Raw genomic sequence first — 19353 nt, forward strand, 5'->3', positions numbered from 1 at the left:
GGGTTAAAGTACTGGGCCACAGGAGTTCGGCTCATCTTGGCTCTGCCGCTTCCCAGCCGGGTGCCTTGAGCAGAGTACTTCACCTTCCAGCCTCTGTTTCCTGACCTGTCAAGTGGAGATGATGAAGTATCGACCTCAGAGAGTCTTTGCAAGAATTAAACACAATGATTCATGTGCAGCGCACGAGGTAAACACTCGGTGAATGCCAGCTATCTCTGGCCTATATTTTAAGGAAACGAGCACTTGGCCTAAGGCGGGATGTCCGATAAGTTCTTCACGGATGTCAGCTACAGGGCTTGTTTCCATGGTGTAGTGGTTATCGCGTTCGCCTCACAAATGTCAGCTACTGTTTCTTCTCTTCTTCTTTTCTTACTCCTGTCTACCGTGCTGCCCCTGGGTACTTGGATGGGTCTTGCACACACTTGCCAAGTGAAGGTCTGGAATGAGAAAGCGGATGCCTAGGAACATGTGACCTAGCTATTGCTGACACTTTCTTATCCTCTATGGCACCCCAAATATTTGGGGGTGGTTATGGTGCCCATGACTTAGCAACTGCTCTCTCCACCCAAGAATTTTCTAAGGGGGTGTTCCAAGGAACACTAAACTAAAATGCTATTTCTCCTAAAAAAATGTTTTCAGGCCAGAAAATGCACCACGTCCCATCCCTTTTCAAACAAATTAAGGGGATTCAGTTAATAAAGGCTCTGAGAAGTCCCGCAGCCATCATTACTAGATTTTTAAGCTCTGGGAAATCAAGGATCAGTTTTCCTCACTATAATATCCCCACTCCTTGAATGATGCTGAACAAAGGCACTCAAGGGACTTCCCTGGTAGTCCAGCGGTGAAGAGTCTGCCTTCCAATGCAGGGGGCATGGGTTTGATCCCTGGTCAGAGAACTAGGATCCCACATGCCTCAGAGCAACTAAGCCCCCAGGCTGCAACTACTGAGCCTGCAAACCATGACTAGAGAGTCTGTACACGGCAACAAAAGATGCCTGTGATGTAAGGAAGATGCCAAGTGCCACAAGGAAGACCAGACGCAGCCAAATAAATAAACAAATAAATAACTTTAAAAAGACACTCAGTAAGCATGTGAAAAATGAATATGTGAAATGAATACTCATATGAATGAACTTGCTAATTTAAAAGGTCAGCATGGCTGTGTTTAACCCAGTGTTCCCCAAGTTTCTGAACCACCGCACCATGGGTATCCCCTAGGACTAGCCCCACTTCCACCCCCAAAACACTTTGGAAAAAATCACCCCTCCCTGAGATGGCAAGGCAAAGGTGAGTGAGTACAAAGGCAGGGAGGCTCACAGTACACATTCCTGGCTTCTATGGTTCACAGTGACTTCATCTTCAATTAAAACTAAGTGAAAACATTTTACTCCAAAATGAGTCCAGAGTGATTGAAAAGAAAATGCACTCTTAGGGACTCTTGACAAAAGGACTCCATTTTTTTAAAGAAATGTGACAATCTATGTGCCATTTTGTGGGCAGTGAGTGGTGAAGCAAACGTCACCCATACGAGTGACACTGACCTCACTCCCCACTCTAAAGACGTGTCTGTCACTGCAAACACCATGATTCCTACACCCCAGAGGCTACATTTTTCCCATCTCATGGTTCTGTTCAACAGCAGTTCTGTCCAGTGGCATGTTGGGCAAAGGTCAAGACAATGGCCTACTGCAAACTCAGTTCCAGGTTCTGATTTTTTCAAGTATATATGTCTAGTAAGCAAAATATAAACCACTGTGGAAAAACATGCTTCAGGGGCACAGAAGTCTTTGCAACAGAAATGCAAACAGAATCTTAGTTGAAATAAGCTCTAACATCTGTATGTATATCAGATTCCATTCCAGGTACTTCACATGGGCAGGCTCATCTAATCCTCACAGCAATCCTAACAGGTGGGTCCTAGTGGCATTCCCCTTTTACAAAAGCATAGTGTAGCTCAGGGAGATAAAGTGACTGGGCCCAGGACACATAGCCAGTAAGGGTGAGAAGCTGGCATCTGGACCACTGGCTTTACACTCTGCAACTTCAGTCACTGGCAGTAATCACCAATGCTATTTTTATTTTCAAGAAAATTTTAACATGCACTTTGAGTCTCCATTCATACCATTGCTCATGTTCAGTCATTTCAGTCATGTCCAACTCTTTGCAACGCTATGGACTGTATCCCTCCAGGCTCCTCTGTCCATGGGATTCTCCAGGCAAAAATATTGGAGTAGGTTGCCATGCTCCCCCTCCAGAGGATCTTCCCAACCCAGGGATCAAACCTGCATCTCCTGTATTGCAGGCAGATTCTTTACCCACTAAGCCACCTGGGAAGCCTGATTACACCATTAATGTTGGAGTTAATTATCTGGTAGGAGTAGGAGAAGTAAGGGGAGTCAGTGTCCATGCCTAGGCCTGAGATACACTGATTCTTCCCAGTGCTTCCCTCCCACCCCCTCGAATCCTGGATGGCATGAAAGGTGAGACAGAGCTGCCATTTGGCAGTCAGAGGTAGTTACCAAATCTAACCCTTATTTCCTTTCTTCCTGCTCCTAGTATTTGCCAAAAAGGTTTAAAGCAGAAGTCTGGGATATCAGCCCAACTTGCATAATTTTAATGAATGAATTCCAAAAGACATTCAGAACAGTAACAACCCCACCTCACTCCCTGGCCTCCCCCTAAAAAAAATTATTTGATCCCTTTGTAAACACTGGATGGTGAACTTCACCTGTTGTATCTCATTTAATCCCTAGCTTAATCTGAATAGCAGATATGAGTTCCCATTTTACAGATGAAGAGACTGAGGTTCAAAGTGGCTAAGGATCTTAACCAAGATTCCAGCAGATGGTAAAGGACACAGAGAGAAAACCAGTGTCTGTTTCCAAAAAACTCCAGGTCTTGCTGGCTCAGAGAATTTTAAGTAAAAATCACACAAGTCCCAGAAAAAAAAATTTTTAGTCACATGTCCTTATAAGAGCTGGAGATATTATAAATGTTATTGAACTTGAGGTTCTGCTCGCTGAGAACTGTGACCAGTTAAATAGCTGTTTCTCTGTTCTGAGCTGTATCAGGCTTGTTGGTGAGACTGGCAGGTCAGCAGAGTGATGGTAATAACTCTGAGGTGTAACACGAAAAATCTTACAGAGGAAGACAAAGATCAGATAATTGAACTCAAATGTGGGTGGGGCATGGTGCTGAGCCCAACAATTTGAAAAACTGTATTAATAGTAACACTGCTGATATCCTTTCTTTCAACGAGAATGTGACATGTAAAAATATTTTAAAATTATTTTTCCCATGTTAATACAAATCAAGTGGAGACAATAAATCTCTTTAGATTTCATTGCTTTTTGGTACAAACACACTTTGTCATATTCAAATACAACATCTCTGAGACTACTCCTTGCTCTTGAAAGACTAATAATAATGTATCAACTGCTACAAGCTATTTCTTGTTCTGGGTGAAATTGTTTCAAAAATCCCTAGGTAGATCACTTCTTCAAGGGCTTTTACAAGGTCGCTGCTGTTTTCTAGGGAGCCCATCCCAGCAGTGGGAGTGAGTCAGGCTGGAAATGTGTCAAGACCAGAACTGTCCTACAATACTTGAATCAGAATTGAAAACTCATGTAATTCAACAAACTATTTTTGACCAATTTTCTTGTATTTCAAGCACTTCTGCCATTGGGGCCAGAAGCAGGGACAAAAGAGGACCAGACCTGCGAAGTTTAAAACCTAGTGACAGGAGTGGGGGAGGTAAAAAATAAACATACTAACAACTGTAAAGGGTAGAATTGTGCTCAGTCAGTCGTGTATGACTCTTTGCGACTTCATGGACTGTAGCCCACCAGGCTCCTCTGTCCATGGGATTCTCCAGGCAAGAATATGAGTGAGTTGCCATGCCCTCCTCCAGGGGATCTTCCTGACCCAAGGATCGAACCCATGCATCGAACCCCCCCCAAAAAGATGTATGCTCAGGTTCTAATACTGGTACTTATGAATGTGGCCTTACTTGAAAATAAGGTTTTTGCTTATATAATCAGGTTAAGATGACCTCAAGCTGGATTAGGGTGAGCCCTAAACTCAGTGTCAGGCTCCCCTGGTGGCTCAGCTGGTAAAGAATCTGCCTGCAATGCAGGAGACCCCGGTTTGATTCCTGGGTCAGGAAGATCCCCTGGAAAAGTGAAAGGCTACCCACTCCAGTATTCCTGGGCTTTCCTGGTGGCTCAGATGATGAAGAATCTGCCTGCAATGCAGGAGACCTGGATTTGAACCCTGGGTTGGGAAGATCCCCTGGAGAAGAGAATGGCTACCCATTACAGTATTCTTGCCTGGAGAATTCCATGGAGAGAGGAGCCTGGCAGGCTACAGTCCATGGGGTGGCAAAGAGTTGGACACATCTGAGCGATTTTCACTTTCGCTAAACCCAGTGTCTGGTGTCCTTATAAGAGGAGAGAATTTTGGGCACAGACACATGGAGGAATAGGCCATGTGAAGACAAAGGCAGAAGTTGGAGGGATCTACAAATCAAGGAAGGCCAAAGATTGCTGGCAACCACCAGAAGCTATGAGAGAAGCAAGGAAGGATTGTCCCTAGGGCCTCTGGAGGGAGCATGGCCCCGCTGACACCTTAATTTCACACCTCTGGCCTCCAGGATTGCAAGAGAATAGGTTTCTGTTGTTTCAAGTCACCCTGTTTGTGGTACTTTCTTATAGGAGCCCTAGGAAATGAATATGACATCTAATGTGATATCAGAGAATGATAAATGCTACGAAGAAGAATAAGCAGGATAAGGATGAAGAGTGACTGGGGAAGGAGAGGCTATTTTTATTTTCTGTTTCATATCTTTTTTTTTCAAGATTTTTTACTGAGTTACAGTTGATGTACAATATTATGTAAGTTACAGGTGTACAATATAGTGATTCACAATTTTTAAAGGTTACGCTTCATTTATAGTTTTTATAAAATATTGGTTATATTCCCTGTGTTGTACAATATGTCTTTGTAGCTTATTTATTTTACACATAATATAAATAAGCTCTTAATCCTCCACCTCTATATTACCTCTCCCCCTCCCCCTCTCCCCACTGGTTGTCACTAGTTTGCTCTGTATCTGTGAGTCCGCTTCTTTTTTGTTTTATTCACTAGTTTGTTATATTTTTAAAATTCCACATATAAGTGATATCATACCATATTTCTCTTTCTCTGTCTGACTTATTTCACTTAGCATAATACCCTCCAAATCTGTCCATGTTGCAAACGGCAAATTTTTTCATTCCTTATGACTAAGTAGTATTCCATTGTGTATATATGTGTGTGTGTGGTAGTTTAACAGTGGTGGTGGTTTAACAGTTAAGTCATGTCTGACTCTTTGTGACCCCATGGACTATAGCCCACCAGGCTTTTCTGTCCGTGGGACTTCCCAGGCAAAAATAATGGAGTGAGTTGCCATTTCCTTCTCCAGGAGCTCTTCCTGACCCAGGGACTGAGCCTGCATCTCCTGTTTTACAGGTGGTCTCCTGCATGGCAGGCAGATTCTTTACTGACTGAGCCACCAGGCAAACCCTGTATATGTGCCTCTGTGTGTGTGTGTGTATATATATATATATATATCTTCTTTATCCATTTGTCTGTTGATGAGCACTTAGCTTGCATTCATATCTTGCCAATTATAAATAAAGCTGCTATGAACACTGGGTTACATGTATCTTTTCAAATTAGAGGTGTGGGTTTGTTTTTGTTTTTTTTTAATATATACCCAGGAGCGGAGTTGCTGGATCACACGGTAGTTCTGTTTTCAGCTTTTTGTTGTTGTTGCTCAGTTGCTCAGTCGTGTCCCACTCTTTGCAACCCCATGGACTGCAGCACACCAGGCTTCCCTGTCCTTCAGCATCTCCCAGAGTTTGCTCAAACTCATGTCCATTGAGTCGGTGATGTCATCCAACCATCTCATCCTCTGTCATCCCCTTCTCCTCCCACCTTCAATCTTTCCCATCATCAGCGTCTTTTCCAATGAGTCGATTCTTTGCATCATGTGGCCAAAGTACTGGAGTTTCAGCTTCAGCATCAGCCCTTCCAATGAATACTCAGGGTTGATTTCCTTTAGGATTGACTGGTTTGATCTCCTTGCAGACCAAGGGACCCTCAAGAGTCTTCTCCAGCACCACATTTCAAAGGCATCAATTCTTGGCTCAGCCTTTTTTAATGTCCAGTTCTCACATCCATACATGACTACTGGAAAAACACAGTTTTGACTATAAGGACCTTTGTAGGCAAAGTAATATCTCTGCTTTTTAATATGCTCTCTAGGTTGGTCATAGCTTTTCTTCCAAGAAGCATCTTTAATTTCATGGCTGCAGTCACTGTCCACAGTCAATTTGGAGCCCAAGAAAATAAAGTCTGGCACTGTTTTCATTGTTTTCCCATCTATTTGCCATGAAGTGATGGGACAAGATACCATGATCCTAGTTTTTTGAATGCTGAGTTTTAAGCCAGCTTTTTCACTCTCCTTTTCACCTTCATCAGGAGTCTTCAGTTCCTTTTTGCTTTCTGCCATAAGGGTGGTGTCATCTGCATATCTGAGGTTATTGATATTTCTCTCGGGCAATCTTGGTTCCAGCATGTGCTTCATCTAGATCAGCATTTCATATGATGTACTCTGCAGAGAAGTTAAATAGGCAGGGTGAAAATATACAGCCTTGACATACTCCTTTCCCAACTTGAAACCAGTCTGTGTTCCATGTCCAATTCTAACTGTTGCTTCTTGACCTGCATACAAGTTTCTCAGAAGGCAGATAAGGCAGTTTGGTATTCCAGTCTCTTTAAGAATTTTCCAGTTTGTTGTGATCCACATAGTCAAAGACTTTAACATTTTTTGAGAAGCCTCCATACTGTTTTCCACAGTGGCCACACCAATTTACACTCCTACCAACAGTGTACGAGGGTTCCCTTTTCTCCATGTCCTCGTCAACAATTGTTAAGTGTGTTCTTTTTGATGAAAGCTATTCTGACAGATGTGAAATGATATCCACTGTGGTTTTCATTTGCTTTTCCCTGATTGTTGAACACCTTTTCACAGGCTTAGGAGAGGCAATTTTAGGTAGTTCAGTCAAGGTCAGGTGCTAGTTCAGTTCAGTCACTCAGTCGTGTCCAAATCTTTGCGACCCCATGAACCGCAGCATGCCAGGCCTCCCTGTCCATCACCAACTCCTGGAGTCCACCCAAACCCATGTACATCGAGTCAATGATGCCATCCAACCATCTCATCCTCTGTCTTCCCCTTCTCCTCCTGCCCTCAATCTTTCCCAGCGTCAGGGTCTTTTCAAATGAGTGATAGTACACAGGCACAGAATTGTCAAATCACTTCTAACAGATCCAGAGGTCATCTCATCAGCTCAGGCTGCCATGACAAAATACCAGAGCCTGGGTGGCTTAAAAACAATAGACACTGACCACTGACATTTCTAGAAGCTAGAAAGTCCGAGATCAAGGTGTTGGCAAAGTAGGTTTCACGCTGAGGTCGCTCCTCTTGGCTTGTCGGAGGCTTCCATCTGCTGTGTGCTCACAGGACCACCTTCTCTGTGCTTGTGCGTATAACCTTAATTACCCCCTTACTCTGAAACCAGCCACTCTGGAGGCTGGGGTCTCAACAGACGATTCAGGGGGGACACACACATTCAGCCTATAATAGAAATCTTATCCAAAATCAAACTCTACTAGTGGTCGGACAGCATCACTGACTCAATGGACACGAGTTTGAGCAAACTCCAGGAGATGGTGAAGGACAGGTAAACCTGGTGTGCTGCAGTCCATGGGATCGAAAAGAGTTGGACACAATTGAGCAACTGAACAACAACAATAACTCAAAAGAGAGAGTGACCATGAGACCCAAGTGAAGCAAGAGGTCTGAGATGGCCAAGGCAACTCCTCAAGTCCTTTGTGCAACAGGCCACACATTGGCCCAGGCTCGTGGCTTCTAGGTGATGCAAGCAGGACTTTATTCAGTGACACAATAGGTCCATTTCATTCTCTAACAATTACATGGTTGACACTGACATTTTCCATAAATCCCATTAAGTCCAAGTTTGTTTATCATATGTAAATTCAACTGATCAGTCATGTTCTACTAAAAGCATTCCATTCCATGAACAAGGACTGGAACCAGATACATGATACAAAGTGAAAATGAGGGGCCCTTTGTTCAAATATTATCATTTCAAGAGGGTGACTTCAGGGCCTTGTACGCACAGGGCCCTGTGTGACCAATAAGGACCCTCCCTTGTCTTTCTGTGATGAGCACCATCAGAAGGATCCATGGGCATGCTTACAAGGAAATCCAACCTTATACCTTCTTTCTTTTATGGTCCTCTCTTCCATGACTTTCCCAAGCTAAAGGAGTGTGGATGGCAGGACAGCTGCAACCATTCTTTGTGATCCTGAAAGTAACAGAATCATGGAAGAAATGGCCAGAATTGCCATGCTGGTCAAGCACAGCAGGTAACAGAAAGCTTCTACGTTAATGCTCTGACTTTGGAATTACACATTCATTCCCGTGACTGGTTTTTAATGCCTGTCCCCTAGTAAATGGTCAGCCCTGTGAGGAAAGAAGTGAGTTGATTGTAATTGTCTCTCTAGTGTCTCTTAGCACTGTGCCTGGCACACAGTAACACTCAATAAATATTCTGTTGAATGAATTAGTGCTTTTGAAGCCAAAAGTTTCTGTGGTTGTTTTCTCTTCTTTTGTTAATTGCAGTAAAACAGACATAACAAAATTCTATCCTTTTACCCATTTTTTTAGTGTGCAGTTAGTGGCATTAAATACATTCACACTGTTGTGAAACCATCACCACTAGTCATCTTTAGAATTTTTCATCATTCTAATCTGAAACTCTGTTCCCGTGAAACAATAACCCCTGTTATTCTCTCCCCTCCAGCCCCTGGGGCTCAGAGAAATTATAACCTCCCAAGGTCACACAGTTCTAAGTGGCAGTTTGGGACTGGAGCACAGGTTTGAATGGTGGAAGGAAGGTGTAAGAGACGCGAATGATTTGCTTTGCCTCTTTCAACATGCTCTTGGCATTTCATCATGAAGGAGTTTCCTTCTTTCATAAACTTTGTGTCCTTAAGTCATACCTTGATGGGATTTGGCCAGGCAAGTTAGGATAAAAATACCACATTTACAGGACAAAGGGGCTAAATATCACACATTTTCCCTGTAAAACACTAGAACAATAAAAAATCAGCAAGTATTAATTCCCTCCTTCCTACATCAAGCATCCTGGAATCCTAAGTTCATTTTCACCTAATCAGCAACTTAGGGGATTCAAGAGTCAGCCAAGGCCACCAAGTTGTAGAACTCCTCTGAAATGCTCTCTAATTATTCAGACGCACCAACAGTGGTTGACCAAATTAAGAAGGAAAAACAATTAAGCAAACTGAGTTTTCTAACAAGTACAAGAACAATGTGCCCGTGCCTCACAGATAAATGTTGACTGAATTAACCAACACTTATTTGGGTGCATTTTGCCTTTGTTTACATACCATCCATTCATTCCATAAATATTTATCAGATGTCTACTGTGTACAAAACACTAAGCACCTTATGTACATATCAGAAAATCTTCCCAACAGCCCTACAACATTGATACTACTATTATTCCATTTTACAGATGAGCAACCTAAGTCTCAGAAAGGAACAGTCTTTACTGAATTGATAATTGGTGGGTGCCATTGTACCTACGTGTGGCTGAACCACACTGGCTCCATTTTGTCAGCTCCATCTTAGGCCCCCAGTCCTACCCCCTCCCCTTTCTGCATGATTGTTAGTCTACTTGTAAGGAATGTGCCCAAGCCAGATAAGTTCCCTATCAGCTTTAACCCTTGCCTCCAACTGATAAGAGAACTGGAAGAATGTCTTTGCTGCACAGACGGTTAAAGGTCATGAGATCCCCAAGGGAAGGAGAAAAATCTCTGGTTCTTTGGTGCAGACCTGTTTCTCACTTGGTTGTTGTTGTTGTTTTTCTGTCTCTAAGTCATGCCCCATTCTTTGCTACCCAATGGACAGTAGCATGTTAGGCTCCTCTGTCCTCCACTATCTCCTAGAGTCTGCACAAACTCATGTCCATTGAGTCAGTAATGCCACCCGACCATTTCATTCTCTGCTACCCCTGCTCCTTTTGCCTTCAATCTTTCCCAGCATCAGGGTCTTTACCAAAGAGTCAGCTCTTCGAATCAGGTGGCCAAAGGATTGTGAGATTCTATTTTTAGCTTTGGCCCCCTTTAAGTCCCCCTGTACCCCTCTTGGTAGCAGTGCCGCTGCAAATGGCTCAGGATATTCACCTCCCTCCTCACCCCCCACTTATATGTAAGTTACCCACAATAAACCTCATAATCGCACTTTATAGAACTTCCTGTTTTGTTTTTTGGTCTCAAAGTTCCTTCCCAGTTTGGAAGACATTATTAAATATCTCCCCCTTCTAACAAACCCATAACAACAATGACATAGGACATTTGTCATCCAGATAGTCTCAGAAAAATCTGGAATATGTAAAATTCACATTTTACACCAAAAGTGAACCAAAGAGAATTCACTTTCAAAAGGCAAGGGAACTAACACACTTGGATCATGTAATCCTTCAAACACTGCAAGGAAGTGGTATCCTCTCATGCAAAGTAGGCATCTGGGCCAAGAAACCCATTCATCTCCTCCTTCCTTCATCCAACAAATACTGAGCATTCCCAACAGGTCAGGACTGTTCAGGGCAATGGGTATACAGCGGTGAATTTGGGAGACCAAGTGCTTCATTTCATGAAACTCAATTTCATTTTCAGTCCTCCCCGCCTGGCTCCAGATTCCCTGCTCTTATTTTCTCCCCAGCCCACAGCAGCCCACCCAGACGGGCCCCCAGTTACTAACAATATGGATGCATTCTTCCCTCCCTGATCCCACTGCACTCTTCAAAACCAAACACTAGATTTATGACAAACGTATGTACTACTTCCAGTGACCTGACAGCCTGTCACCTCCCCACTCCCCTGGAGGAATTTCACTCACTTCTTCAAAACCTAACTCAGAGCCCCAGAGCCCGGCCTTCAGGGTTTGAAGAGTTCAAGGAGATTGTGTCCATGGAGGAAAAAGAAAACAAACTAAATTTAAAACACTGGGAGCAGTCTCTTCCTAAGGCAAGGGGAAAGGCAGAGGGAAAGTGAGGACTCTGCTACTTTATGAGGATTCAAGAAGCACAAAGCTGAATGCTGGGGCTGGGGCTCGTGTCTGGATCCCAGTGGGAAAACCCTTTATAAAAAAACATGACAAAGACAAGCCAAAACGTGAACCAGATGTTACACGAGATAGAAGAATTATTGTCGATTTGTAAAATGGATTACTGTAGTGATATAAGAAAACGTCCTTTACTTTAGACAGATGTTTATTGAACTGTTTAAGGAAGAAGTGGGTTTCCCTGGTGGCTCAGAGGTAAAGAATCTACCTGCCAATGCAGGAGACCCGAGTTCAATTCCTGGGTGGAGAAGATCGCCTGGAGGAGGGCACGGCAACCGACTCCAGTTTTCTTGCCTGGAGAATCCCATGGACAGAGGAGAGTCGGACACAACTGAAGCGACCAGGCAGCAGCAGCAGAAAGGGAGAAATACGTTAACTGGGATTTACTTTTTTCATTTTGCTTTGTTTTTTGGCCTCACTGCATGGCATGTGGCTTCCCTGGTGGCTCAGATGGTAAAGAATCTGCCTGCGATGCAGGAGACAGAGGTTTGGTCCCTGGGTCAGGAAGATCCCCTGGAGGAGGGGATGGCAACCCACTCCCAGTATTCTTGCCTGGAGAATTCCATGGACAGAGGAGCCTTCCATGGCACGTGGGATCTTAGTTCCCCAACCAGGAATCAAACCTGTGCTCCCCTGTAGTGGAAGCTGTAACCACTGGACTGCCAGAGAATTCCCAGGATTTGCTTTAAAAGAGTATAGCAAAATATAAAGGTGAATAACTGCACAAGAAACTAATAGTCATTAAGTCTAGAGCAGCACTATCCAATGGAACTTTCTGTAACGATGGAGATGTTTGTATCGAAGCTGTGTGATGCAGTAGTCATGAGCCAAGTGTGGCTGCTGAGTGCCTGCAGTGGCTACTGAGACAAGAAACTGATTTGTTTTTCAATTAGTTCAAGTTTAGATAGCCACCTGATGATGACTGTATGAGGTTTCACTTATCTTTACTTTCATACATGCTTAAAGATTTGTATTTTTACAAAATGTATAAAAATGACTTAGAGGAAAAAACCACATTATGTCCCATGGTAATGTTGGACATGTGGCTCGATCTCTTTTAGTTTTCTCATCTGTAAAATGGGTATTCTTGACTGCTGCCTTCCTCTTTCTCTATTGTAAAGCCTACAATTTCATGTGCTGCCTTGGCCTGTTTGAGCCTCACAGAGCCCCAAAGGCCGTACTGTGGGTTCTCCTGTTGTTGCCCTCACATAGGTCCCCTTCCAGAGGGAGAGACTCCCTACCTTGTCACCCATGGGAGCAACCCCAGAGTCCCTAACATGCACCTGAACTGTCTCTGTAAAAGAAGTACACTTGTCTTAGGCAAGGAGGCAAAGAAGCCCCCCAGTTCTAATAGAAAACCTCCAGATGAATTTGCAGAAAACCAAAACTGTATCTTCTAGCTGTGTTTACATGACAGGAACAAGAGGGCTTAACCACAAGAAACTGGAAGAAGCTGACTGAACTTAAAAATTGGGACAAAGTGCACTCTAGAGCTCACTACCATCTCTCTGTGATAAAATCTCCACCTGCTGGCACCATATTGGTTCAACCTGCTTGGACCCAGACACAGAATGGCCAGACAAGACAGAAAAGAAGCATGAACTGCATACAGGGAGATGACCACCCATTTCCAAGAAGCAGGATGAAAAAAGACCCCTGCCCCCAGCAACTTCCTTCATCCTTTTCTATAAAAGTCCTGTCCCCACTTGTATTCAGGAAGGATAAAACAGGGAACCCACAAAGCCAAAACTGTTTCCTTTGAGGACAATGATCCATACCCATCACTGGGTACTCGCTGATTAATCCAAAACTAACTCAGAACAACTAGGAAGCTGCAGCTGACAGATATGGGCTCCTCCATGAGAGGAATGGAGTTTCCCATGGACAGAGGAGCCTGCCTACAGTCCATGCAGTTTCAAAGAATTGGACATGACTGAGCAACTAGCACGCATAGATAAAAGGAAGACAACGTGTGTGCCTATAGCTTGCTTGCAATCCTTAATCACCAGCTCAGTTCAGTCGCTCAGTCGTGTCCAACTCTTTGTGACCCCATGGACTGCAGCACGCCAGGCCTCCGTGTCCATCACCAACTCCCAGAGTTTACTCAAACTCATGTCCATTGATTCGGTGATGCCATCCAACCGTCTCATCCTCTGTCGTCCCCTTCTCCTCCCACCTTCAATCTTTCCCAGCATCAGGGTCTTTTCAGTGAGTCAGTTCTTCACATCAAGTGGCCAGAGTATTGGAGTTTCAGCTTCAGCATCAGTCCTTCCACTGAATATTCAGGACAGATTTCCTTTAGGATTGACTGGTTGGATCTCCTTGCTGTCCAAGACACTCTCAAGATTCTTCTCCACCACCACAGTTTTAGCATTAGATTAGATATATGATTCACTTGAGGTTGATTTGACACATCAATTCTTTGTGCTAATATAATTTCCTTAAATTTCCCAAAGTGAGAATTACTTAAAATTTTGAAAGTAAGACAAAAACCTTTTAAAATTGAAATTGATTCTTTGGAAACTGAAATATTGAAAGTGAGAGAAAAGGTATGCACCTTTAAAATTCTGATCCATGCTGTTAAGTTTTCCCCATTTGAGAGAGTCTTACCCACTTTCAATGACACCAATGGAGCATGAGGGTGTCCCCTTCACACAGACTCTCACACCAGCTCTGGGCTCAGTATCACCTTTATTTTTCCTAAGATTTTTTTCTATGCACACCATTTTTAAAGTCTCTAGTGAATGTGTTACAATATTGCTTCTGTTTTATGTTTTGGTTCTTTGGCCCTGAGGCATAGTGCGTCATAGCTCCCCAATCAGGGATCAAATCCAAAGCCCCTGCAGTGGGAGGCGAAGTCTTAACCACTGAACACATACTCGTCAGCTCAGGGAAGTCCCCGAGCTCAGTATCATTTTTGCCAAAATGATCAAAAAAAGCAATGGCATCTCATTTCTGGAGTAAGAGCGATCAGTCTAGGGAAGAGAAACCAGCCACGTCCCCACAAATTCAGATGCCACTTCCAGGGAGGGGGTCAAAAGAGCACACTAACAGTCTATCAGTCATTCTCCTTTAGATATCTGCCTTCCTGAGGTAGATCACGACAACCTGACAGCTGCCCACCTCGGTCACACCCAGCAACGACTCTCAGAGAAACCAGACAATCAAGAGTGGAAGTCTTTGGACCAAGTGGAAGAGACCTGTGTGCTGTGTTGCCAGAGCCCTGGAGTCTGGGCTGGAGCCTTGGAACCCTCTCGGGCACGCCATCTTACTTCTCTGGGATATTCAATTCCAGGGACAGTTGGTCAGAAATGAAATGAACTTCAGAGACAACTTGGCCAGCTCTCCAATTTTATAGAAGGAGAAATCAAAGCTCAAAGCACTTAAAGGTTCATCATTTCTTCATTTGACAAGTATGTGTTCAGTGTCAGTCTTTGTGCTGGGGGATGGGGACAGAGGAGGAAACAAAACAGGCTTATTCCTGACCTCACAGAGCTTATAGTCTAGTGCTAGGGATGGGGAGGTGACCCCAATTTGGGGTCAGAGGCCACTTGGAGAATCTAATGAACTCTCTCCTCAAAAAAATTAAATCATTGTACATGCACATGTTTGCTCAGTTGTGTCTGACTGCGACCCCATGGACTATAGCCCACCCGGCTTCTCTGTCTGTGGAACTTTTTCAGGCAAGAATACTGGAGTGGGTTGCCATTTCCTACTCCAGGGGATCTTTCTGATCCAAGGCTTGGACCCATGTCTCTTGTATCTCCTGTGTTGGCAGGCAGATTGGTTACCACTAGCGCCACCTGGGAAGCCCCTGTAATTCATATGAACACAATTCAGCCTATAATTCTGGCAGATTTACTGACTCCTAGAAGCCCATGTATGATCTCCAAATTTAAAAATTGTTCATTAATGCAAAGCATACTGTCATTGCACTAAGCCATTGTAATTTTGAATCCCTATACCAGCGCACTAAACAGAAATTAACAGTCTCATTTTACGGAGGAAGAAACCAACATGGCAGAGGTAACAAACATGCTCAGATCACACTGCACACCTGTTACATCAGATGGGTTCTGTGGGTGCAACTGACAGAAATGTGCTCTGGCAATTCACAAAGAAAAGGAGTAAGTGGAGAGCATATCAAGTAACTTGAAGAATCAAAAAGAGGCTATAGAATTGGGCTTAAAACAGTAAGAATCTTGGCAGCTCTGTAGCTTTACTTTTCCCCCCAATCTCTGTATTACTGTTGTTGAAAAAACAAGACAACAGAGAATTCCCTGGCAGTCCAGTCGTCAGGACTTGGCTCTTCCACTGCTGGGACCTGGGTTCAATCCCTGGTCAAGGAACTGAGCTCCCACAAGAAGTCACATGGTGTAGTCATACACACACACACACAAAAAGACAACAGTCCAAAATGGAGTCGCTTATGCTAAGTCCCACATCACCAACACTGAACTTAATCACAGTTTCTGCTCTCCCAGAAATGGAGCCTTAAACCAGTCACTAAGGAATCACCTGGTCAGTACTAGTTCTGTCAGCGGCGGAGCCCATTAACAGTTTCTGGTAAATAAAAGTAGAATCAGGTAATTAAAAAAAAAAGCCTAAACTTTTTAAAAAATCCTTTGTGCTTAGTCTAGGTTCATTTGCTCCCAGGCCACTGCATGCAGAGGCCTCGCACCAGGCACCTCAGACCAGAGTTCCTCATGGAAAATAGCTGCCCGCCCCTCAGTCCAGTGGGGCGTGTGAAGGAGCACTGCATGGGACTTCCTCAGTAAGTGTCAAAACAATTTTTTTTCTTTGATACCATAGAGCAGATTCCCCTGGGGTGACCACATGTGGCCAAGGGACAGTCCTTTGCAAGGTGGTATACTGTGGGAGAGCAGATCTCTGAAAGGAGTTGGATATATTCACTTAAACCAAAGAAGGGAGGCCAAAAATGCCAACAAGTTTATAATGGCAGGTTTAAAATTATGGCTTGCAAGCAAATAAGAAGAGGGTATCTTCCTTGTCTTCTCTATTTTCTGGTTTGAACAAGGTCAGGCTCATTGGAGGCTTCCCTAGTTGCTTAGTGGTAAAGAATCAGCCTGCAATGCAGGAGGTGCAGGAGATGCAGGTTCAATCCCCAGGTCAGGAAAATCCCCTGGAGGAGGGCATGACAACCCACTTCATATTCTTGCCTGGAGAATCCCATGGACAGAGGAGCCTGGCAGGCTACAGTCCATGGGGTCACAAAGAGTTGGATACGACTGAAGTAACTTAGCATACACACATGCATGCAAGCTCATGAGTAATTAGTCATCATATCTAATAAATACCTCTGTCTACCTGGAATTTGTAATTCAACTATCCTAGCGATGTGCAGACATGTTGAGCCACCTCTGACCAGCTGGCGCCCAAAAAGTAAATATAAAGCCAAGTGGATTGTCAGGCTGTGTCCCCAGCCTTGGATGAGTCTAAGGAGTATGAAGACGTCATGGAAGAATGTAGTTTTGCCTTCATAATCAATCTCTCCTTCTTCTGATTTTCCTTTTCTGTGTTCCCAAGAGGGGGTATAAGACCCAGCATCAGTCCCAGGACTGGAAATATTTGGGAAATTATTGGGACATACATAGCTTTCCCTGGGTTTGCTACCCTGGATTTGGGCTAATAGTTCTTTCTTTCACACATAAGCACCTAGATCCCGCCATGTCTGAACCTCTCTAAACTTTTCAGTTAGGTCATTCAATGCTATTTCTGTATGAGTGTTTTTGTTTATCACTTGGAAAAAACCAAAAACAAAGTCTAATATTAAGGTGTTCTACCAGGTCTAATCATATACTGCTACCAATGACTTTTGGTTTGACAGTGAAGGTGTTTTGTTTTGTTTCATTAATTAACCACATAATGTAACATAGATACAGAATAAGAAGAAAACCATGAGACAGCAAAATGATAAAGACAGCCATGTTTGTATTCCAGTACACACTTTCTCTGTTCTCTCTACCTCTATTTCCCAGTTCCGCTTTTATAGTCAGCGAGGCTGCTGGGTTATGTACCATTCGCAACTTTGAAGCATGGGACTCTACCACCTGTTCTAAACAAATTAACAAAACTAAATAACTTAGGATGCAGGACTTGAATGTATTTTTGTCACTGAGGTGGTTTGTATTTTAAGAGGCACTTTGGGGCTTCCCTTGGAGCCCAGTGGTAAAGAGTCTGCCTGCCAATGCAGGAGACACAGGTTTGATCCCTGATCCGGGAAGATCCCACAGGCCTTGGAGAAACTAAGCCTGTGTGCCACAACTATTCAGCCCGTGCTCTAGAGTCTTTGAGCCACAACTACTGAGCCCACACGCTCTGTGCTCTGCAATGAGAGAAGCCACCACAATGAGAAGCCCACCCCCTGTGACTAGAGAGTAGCCCCCACTTGCTGTAACTAGAGAAAAGCCTGTGCACCAACACAGACCCAGAACATGCTTGCGGAGGCTACTCTCTAATTGCAGTGGGTGGACTTCTCATTGTGGTGGCTTCTCTCATCGTGGGCATGGGCTCTAGAGTGCTCAAAGAAAAGCCTGTGTGCCAATGAAGAGCCAACACAGCCAAAAAATAAACAAACAAATAAAAATCCCTAAAATAAAAAAGAGGAACCTTGAAAGAAAGTGATGCAAAACCCAAGAGAATGAACTAATAATGGTGCAATTTCAGGGATTCATCCAATGCAATGGACTGAATGTTTATGTCCCCCCAAAAGTCATATGTTGATAATAAAACCTATATATGACAAACCCACAGCAAACATTATCCTCAATGGTGAAAAATTGAAAGCATTTCCCCTAAAGTCAGGAACAAGACAAGGGTGCCCACTCTCACCACTACTATTCAACATAGTTTTGAAAGTTTTGGCCACAGCAATCAGAGCAGAAAAAGAAATAAAAGGAATCCAGGTTGGAAAAGAAAAAGTAAAACTCTCACTGTTTGCAGATGACATGATCCTCTACATAGAAAACCCTAAAGACCCCACCAGAAAATTACTAGACCTAATCAATGAATATAGTAAAGTTGCAGGATATAAAATCAACACACAGAAATCCCTTGCATTCCTATACATGCAGAACGAGAAAACAGAAAGAGAAATTAAGGAAACAATTCCATTCAACATTGCAACGAAAAGAATAAAATACTTAGGAATATATCTACCTAAAGAAACAAAAGACCTATATATAGAAAACTATATAACACTGGTGAAAGAAATCAAAGAGGACACAAATGGAGAAATATACCGTGTTCAGGGATCAGAAGAATCAATAAAGTAAAAATGAGTATACTACCCAACACAATCTATAGATTCAACGCAATCCCTATCAAGTTACCAATGGTATTTTTCACAGAACTACAACACATAATTTCACAATTTGTATGGAAATACAAAAAACCTTGAATAGTCAAAGCAATCATGAGAAAGAATAATGGAACTGGAGGAATCAACCTGCCTGACTACAAAGCCACAGTCATCAAGACAGTATGGTACTGGCACAAAGACAGAAATACAGATCAATGGAACAAAATAGAAAGCCCAGAGACAAATCCACGCACCTATGGACACCTTATGTGCCACAAAGGAGGCAAGAATATACAATGGAGAAAAGACAATCTCTTTAACAAGTGGTGCTTCGAAAACTGGTCAACCACCTGTAAAAGAATGAAACTTTCTAACACTATACACAAAAATAAACTCAAAATGGATTAAAGATCTAAATATAAGACCAGAAACTATAAAACTCCTAGAGAAAAACTTAGGCAAAACACTCTTCGACATAAATCACAGCAGGATCCTCTATGACCCACCTCCGAGAACATTGGAAATAAAAGCAAAAATAAACAAATGGGACCTAATCAAAATTAAACGCTTTTGCACAACAAAGGAAACTATAAGCAAGGTGAAAAGACAGGCTTCAGAATGGGAGAAAACAATAGCAAACAAAACAACTGACAAAGAATTAATCTCAAAAAATATACAAGCAACTCCTTCAGCTCAATTCCAGAAAAATAAATGACCCAATCAAAAAATGGGCCAAAGAACTAAACAGACATTTCTC

This window comes from Odocoileus virginianus, chromosome 33, assembly GCF_023699985.2.
Source record: "Odocoileus virginianus isolate 20LAN1187 ecotype Illinois chromosome 33, Ovbor_1.2, whole genome shotgun sequence".
In the NCBI taxonomy this organism is placed as follows: Eukaryota; Metazoa; Chordata; class Mammalia; order Artiodactyla; family Cervidae; genus Odocoileus; species Odocoileus virginianus.